The sequence below is a fragment of the Aptenodytes forsteri genome, unplaced genomic scaffold (assembly GCF_000699145.1).
Source record: "Aptenodytes forsteri isolate BGI_AS27 unplaced genomic scaffold, ASM69914v1 Scaffold201, whole genome shotgun sequence".
NCBI lineage: Eukaryota > Metazoa > Chordata > Aves > Sphenisciformes > Spheniscidae > Aptenodytes > Aptenodytes forsteri.
Window position 1 is genome coordinate 28,416 of NW_008796209.1, and position 7,343 is coordinate 35,758.

A 7,343-nucleotide genomic window follows, 5' to 3' on the forward strand; every position below is an offset into this window, starting at 1 on the left:
GGAGGGGCCGTGCGTGCCGAGCTGGCATCTCTGTACGGGCCTGCATAGGCTATGAGGAGCTGAGCTCCCGGTGCACGGCTTGGACAGACCCCACGGACACAGCGCTCCGACCCTCCCCTACCCCGGGCCCTGCCTGGATGCTCCTTGTAGACGTGGGACTCTTTCTCCCCTGGGTGCCACCTGGATGCACATTGTAAATGCAGGACTCTCTTTCTCCCCTGGGCCCTGCCCAGATGCTCCTTGTAGCTGTGGGACTCTCTTTCTCCTCCTAGCACCCGGTCCCTGAGCAGAATGGACCAAGGGCGTGGGGATCTGATCTCCCCATACATCCAGCCCCATGCCATACAAGGATCATGAGTCCAATTCCCCCCATACAAGCAGCTGCTGCCAGGATGGGCCCCGCTGGTACAGGCTCAGATCTCTCCTCACAGCCATCACCCGGCTGGATGAATGCTGTGGATGTGGGGCTCTGATTCTCCCTGTGCACCAACCCCTGCCTGGACGGTATCCTGGGGGCTGTGGGGTCTGTCCTCCTGAGGAGCTGGGAAGCGCAGCCTCTCAGTGACAGTATGCCCAGTGCCTCTTGCACCCCTTCACGTTTCTCCCTTTCCTGAGCTCTCCCACTTCTCCGCGGTTTCCTCCTGCTTCCTGCTCTCCCCCAGGCCTTTTCGCTGCTCCGCTGCTGATCTGTCCTGTCCTTCCTGCCCAGGGACTCCCTGCAGCTGGATCTGCTCTTGCTCCGTCCCACGCATTTCGCTGTTGCTCTCCTTGGCATCCACCTGCCTGTGCCAGCCCAGCCCTGCCCCAGCCGCCTCCCTGGGCGCTGCCACAACCCTCCTGTGCTGCTCTGCTGCCGCAGCTACCCGGCAACTGCTTCACTCCAGCTGTTGCCCTGTGCAGTACGGCTGGCTCCACATGCCCTGCGCCACTCTAGCCGCTTTCCCTGCTGGGAAAAGCAGCCACATGGAGTGTCTCCTGGTGTGGCATTTTTTGTCCAGTGTTCGGTGCCAGGTGCCACCAAACACAGCATAAATGCCATGGACCATGAGCCCTGGGTTTTCTTCCTTGTCCCAGGAGGGAGAATAACCCTGTGGGCTAGAGTGGGGGAACTGAGCCTCTGACTTCTTTATAGTGGGAGCAGCCCACTGTCCCCCCCAGGAAATGCATGGTATTTCTGCTCTTCCAGGTCCACAGAAAAGCGTGGGTCTGTGCAGGGCACATTCCCTATGTGTGGGGAGGCAGAGCCCTGTCCCCAGTCCCTATGTCGTGGGGTCAGCGCCATCCCTTTCCTCACCAGCACTGCTCCAGCCTGGTGCCCCCGCCTGCCAGGGTGATTGATGGCGTGTGCCAGGGAGGCTGCTGCAGCCGTGGGGAACTGTGCTGTGCAACAGGCCACATTCTTGGGCTTCCCAGGCCTCACATGTCTGTCCCGCTGACAACAGCCCGACAGAATGACAGGAACAGCTTCACGGGCCTCCTGTGAGAGGCATGGAGAGGAGAGACCAGCATCTGCGTGTGGGGATGGCAGGCTGCAGGCTCTGCCCTTCCACCACGATGGCCAGCTGCAGCTGCTCGGATGGTGGTGGGTGCCTTTCCGGCCTGCCCGGGCTTAGCCCCGGTACCTGAAACCTGAGCACCCTGCTGCGCCCACAGCCCAGGGACCAGCTCCTCAGTGGTGTAGGGAGCTGCTCAGGGGAGCAAAGACAGCTCAGCTGGGGCCAGGAGGAGAGCGAACGTTGCCTCTCCCTTTCCCTTGAGTGCACATGAGCAGAGGCCCCCTGAGGGTCATGGCGCTGGCAGCAGAGATGGGGAGTCCTGGTGAGGCGTCTTGCAGAGAGAAGCTCAGGACCACTGCTTGTTCAGGGCTCCTGCTGCTTATAAGTGACTGGGTTTACATCCAATTAAGTTGTAACGGATAAATTAAAGCCCTGGAGACGGCCCTGACTGTGGAAATTGCTGCTGCAGGATTTACGGTCCCTTCTCTCATCAGAGCTGGTAACTCTACTGTGCTACTTCCACCACACTCTGTTACTGTCTGGCACAGCAGCGTTGAGCTGAGACATGTCTAAAGGTCCCTAGTGCCCCAAATCCCTCCCGTGGTGCAGGCAGGTACACTCTGGGCAGCTGGGTGCAAAGCCAGGCTGGGCTGAGCCTGCAGCAAACCCTAAATTAAGCTCCTCAAGCCCTGGTGAGGAAGAGCGGGAAGGAGGTCTCCCTGGCTGCGCTCTGCTCCTGTAGAGCTCCAGGGGGGAGAGGAGGGGAGCTTTGTCCTCTTTGCCCTTCTCTGTCTGGGCTCTGCACCCTCCCCCTCTCACTGGGAGAAGGCTCAGGGATTAACAAACATCTCCCTGCCTGCTGGGGATTGTGCATCACCCAGGCAGAGCAGGGGCAAGAGCCTTCAAACAGCTCAGAGAGGCTGGTGCTGGAGAGGTGCGGGGGCTGGGAGTGTCCTGTAAGGATCAGGGTACACCATGGCCGTGGGGTGGCCAGGCTGCGTGCAGGGCACTGAGGCTGGGGGACTTCTATGCGGAAAGCCTGGTGCTTGCTGCACCCCCACCTCTATTCCATGCCAGCACCTGCAGCACCGCGTCCTTGCAGCACAGCTCTGGTTGGGATCAGCCAACAGCAGCCCACCCTGACCAAAGGCTTGCCCTGCTCAGAGCCCCGAAGCCAGAACTGGAGCAGTCCCCTCCTCTGCACCCATGTGCGAGAGCCCATCCATACCTGAGGCTTCTTCTCTGCAAACACTCAGGAAAATCAATGCCTGCTGCTGCAGGGGGTCCAGGGACGGCTGCGGGGAGTGAGTGTGTGAAGCTGTGCTGGAGCACGCACAAGGCTTCATTGCAGGAGGGTTTTCCAGCCTGGAGGGGCTGTGCAGACCCAGAGGTGAGCAGGACAAGGAGCATCGACTGACTCAAATGACTCGCCTTGGTGCTTTCTCCCAGAATGAGGGTGCAGCCTCTTGGTCCCAGGTGTCCTCTCTCCTCCTGTCCCCTGACAACCTCTGTTCTTTTCCCACATTACCACACATCACCCAGCAGATCCCTGCACCTGCCCGTGTCCTGCATGTTCCCCAGCTCCCTGCTTATGAGAGGGCTGGTCCCTGACAAACATCTCCCTCTTCTGCCCCATAGGAAACAGGAGAGAGGGGCACAGCAGGGTCTGTTGCAACCCGCTAGGAGGCCTGGCCAGTGTGAGGAGCCCAGAGTACATGGGAAAAGGTCCCAGTCCCAGTGATTCATGTGCAGCCTGGTTATGCCCAACAGCTCACAGTACAGGTGGTGCAGCAGGACCACATTTCCCAGTGCGCTGTGTGTTGCTGAGCTCCACGAGCGCAGGGCCGTGCATGCTCTGTACCCAGCACCATGGCTGCAAGCTGCAGCAGCCCACGTCCAGCTGCGAGCAGGGACTGGTAAGGTCACCGCTATGCAGGCACGTTGCTGCCCTCCTGTTCCCTCCCTGACACTCGAGCTGCAAGGCCAGTGTGGGGCTGTCTGCAGCAGGACGGCTGCAAATATTTGTTGTGTCATTAATTTTCTACGAGCAGAGTCAGCACAGCACCTGGCAGCACTTGCTTACTGCCTCCTGTTATCTCCTGTCGATGCTTCCCATGCATGGGTGCCAGTACCGTGACATCTGTGGAGGCAGCATTCGCATCCCATCCCTATCTCTTAGTGGTGGGCAGTGATTTCAGCTCCCTGCTCTGCTTCTCCTCAGACAAGCCCCAGTGCCCCTGTCAGGGTGCACAACAGGGTGGCAGGGGACTGAACAGCCAATGCCTGAACCCAGCTGAGTGTGTGCCTGCTGGAAGCCCTGTGGGCTGTGAATTTGAAAACATTGAGAATACTGATAAAACAAAACCAACCACCACCTCCGAAAAGGAGGGACAGGCAGCTCTGGCTGTGCCTGCACCACCTGTGACTCATGCAGGTAACAGGGCTACTCCTTGTCCTCTTGACCTGGCCCTGGGAAATGGGGCTCTCAGCAGCTCCACACTCATCCCAGGAGGCTGTGCCAGCCTTGCTCCATCTCCTGCCTCTTGCCAGGCTATTATTAATACTCCCCAACTACAGCACAGCGTCCCTGAAGTGCTTGTGGTTCTGCCAGACGTAAGCCAGGAGCAGAGATGCCAAGAACCTGGTCTGGCTGCAGTGGTGGGCTGAGTGGGACCACATCAGAGCAGGTCCAGGATTGGCCTCAGCTGAGCTGGTGGGAGCAGCCCTGTGACCCATGGCACCAGCTGCAGGAGAGTAGGGCAGGGAGCAGGGCTGAAAGTGCTCAGTGGGTCTTGGCCTATCGCTTTGGGGAACAACCTTGACCTGTGGTTCATCACTGCCCTTTGATCTGCATGGCTTGACATTGCTGCAGGGAGGAACTCAGAAGCAGCACAGCAATGTGGAGGGAAAGGCTGGTGAGGGCATGCATAGCTCAGCATAGTGCCTGCCAGAGACCCTACAGAACAAACCCACATGCAGAGTCCACCCCAGAGACCCTACATTAACAAACCAACATCCTCAGCCTTGCCCTGGCTTCCTTGACAAACCCAGAGCTGACAAAGGGAAAACCTTCTGGAGGAAAGCAATGCATCAGGCTGGAGAACCATTTCCCTGTGAGCTCTGAGCTTCTGTTTGGGAAGGGCACATCCCACCCCAGCCACAGCAGCACAGGTGAGAGAGATACTCCCAGTCCCTTCTGCTCTCCTGCCCCAAGTAGAGACTGTGGAGCCCTGCTTATTCTCCCAGATGCCCGAGCAAGAGGTAGGTGCTGCAAGGGGCTCCCCGCCCTTGAGCCAGCGGTCACTCAGGCTACACCTCTCTGAGTAACGCCTCGGCCTGAGCATGGTCCTGTAATTGTCCACACCACTCAGCTGCCTGACACAGTTTTGGCCTGTGCTAAATAGGACAGGTTCAAGGGAGGTCATGGGCCAGGGCCATTCCCAGGAGAAAACATGGACACAGCCAACTCCAGGTGGAGAGGAGAGATGAGCCGTGTGCCTGTCCTCCTGCGGCTGCTGCCTTCCCCTTCGGCTTCCCCTCTCTGTGCCAGGGCAGAGGAGCAGGGTGATGGTGCTGGTCTCTGGATGTCCATGGGAGCCTTTTGCCTGGAGGTCACCGATGCCACAGCCATGTGTGGACAGTGATGCTCTGTCCAGGTGTCGGAGGGGCTGGAAAGCGGAGCATCAGCTCTCCATGCACCAGCAAGATCGGGAGCTCCCTGTGACTGGGGGCACTTCCCAGCCCTTTCCCTTGTCCCCAAGCCCTGTCTAGACCCTGTCCAGGCAGGGCAGGCTGAGGCAGCACAGGCTGGAGCATGGCCCAGTGTGGGGAGGGAATGCAGCTGCCCTGTGTTCGGTGTGGAAGTCACCATCGTGCCACTGCTTGCAGCCAGTTCAATCACAGCTCTTTTTTGCTTCTCCCAGCTGTTGAAAATCTCATTAGGTTTAGAGAGCTCCGTGAGCAGTGCTGCCAGCCTCTCCCATCTCCTGCCCTCTCCCATGAGTCAAGGCACCACGACCTCCAAGGAAATGCATCAGCACGCTCCATGGGGCCTGGGCAAAAAAACCTTCCCGCGCCCTGGCTTATGTGGACAGGTCTGGCACAGACAAGGTGTGCCAGGGTCCGCCATGAAGACAAGGGTAAGGAAAGGAGGTGTGGTGGTGTTCTACGTGGGGACATCTCTACAACACAATGGAGTGAGGGAGCAGGGCTGTCCACACACAGCAGCCTTCTACGCCACGGTGGGTAAAAAATTAGGAAGGACAGTGGGTCCTACGCAGTTAACGTTTGTGGCAAACATGTGAGGCTGGTGGTCCCAGGCCAGCAGCAGTAGAAGCAAATGATACTTGAGCCAGGACAAGTGGTGGTAGTGCTGCCTTGACCTGGGATCTCTGCAGGCTACAGTGAAAGGCAGAGCTGAGATGAATGGGGCAGGGCTTTGATCCTGCTGTGCCCTGCATGCTGGAGACCTGTTCCCAGGCAGCACCTGCATGCCACCGCAACACATTAATACCTTTGATTACTGTGGCCTAATTTCTGTCCACCTGTGTCATGGGTGGCTGATCACCCCACCCTGCTGAGCCCTTGCTCTACAGTGGCTGATTGCACCAGCACTGGACAAACTGGTCTCCTGGGGTAATTATAGCCAGGAGAGACCCAGTGCTGCAGGCTGTGGGTGAGCCAAGTGTGTCACCACCAGTCCAGCACCCGGCCTGTAAGTCACACCATGATGCATGGCAAGTCCTTTCTTATGGGACTAAGCATCCACCCTCCCTCCCCACTGTCTCCTGCCTGGGAACCTGCCTCCCCAGCCTGCTCGTCTCATGGCCCTGGGCTCCACGGGATTTCTGCTGGCCAAGGGGGAGCGGGCCAGGCTGAGTGGGGGTTCCCCATGGGAGGTTGTCACATGAGATGGGACCTTCCCTTTGCCCCCAGGTCAGCTGTGGTGCTGCTGTAGGTCTGGTCATGGTCTTCCCCTTGGCTTGATCCTGGGCTGGAAACGCACGTGACTTTATGCATGTATTTATACAACAAAGGGTAGCTGCTCCCTGGGCTCTGGGCACCTTGCCATCCCCACCACTGTCACTGACTTACCAGGACGCAGTGCCCTCCTCCCTCCTTCTCCTCCACCTGCCTAGCCTTTGTGGGGAACCGAGTCACACCACAACAAGCCTTGGTCAGAGGCTGAAGACCGGGGGAAGCCAGCAGGCTCCCGGGGATTCTGCAGGGCCACACACAGAGGAAAGGGGTGAGCAGGGGCCCAGCCCAGCCCTCGGCTTTCCGGTGCCCCATGTGTGAGGGAAGCTGCTTTGGGAAGGCACAGCACTCTGCTGATGGCAACCGCACAGCCACGACATGGACAGACATCCTGGGATGGGTCAGGAGGGAGCTGTGCCAGCTCAGGGTCCCCCTGGCAGCAGCGATGCCTCCTCCAAGGCATCATTGGTGCAGTGCCTGGCATGATGATGGGGCTGTGCAGCCCCCAGATGACCAGCTAACACCAACAGCTGTGCCACCTTCCCCCCTCCACCAGGCCACTGGCTCCAGTTCACTGGGGAAACAGCTGCTTGGCTTTTTCTTCCCTATTCATCGGGTTCCTTCTGGGCTCAGGATATTTTGGGCACTTCTCTATTCCCAGCTACCCTGGGTGGCATAGGCGGTTCCTCAGGATTTGCTTTCCTCTGGAAGCTGTACAGGCTGAGAACTGAAAAGGGTAAATGCCAAGCCCTTTATTTAAGACCTGTGTGTGGAAGGAGAGACTCATGACTCCACCAAACACATGCACTCCATCAGCTGCCTATGAAAGAGAGCTGTGACGTGTGGGGCCGGGACATGGGGTTGGGTGGA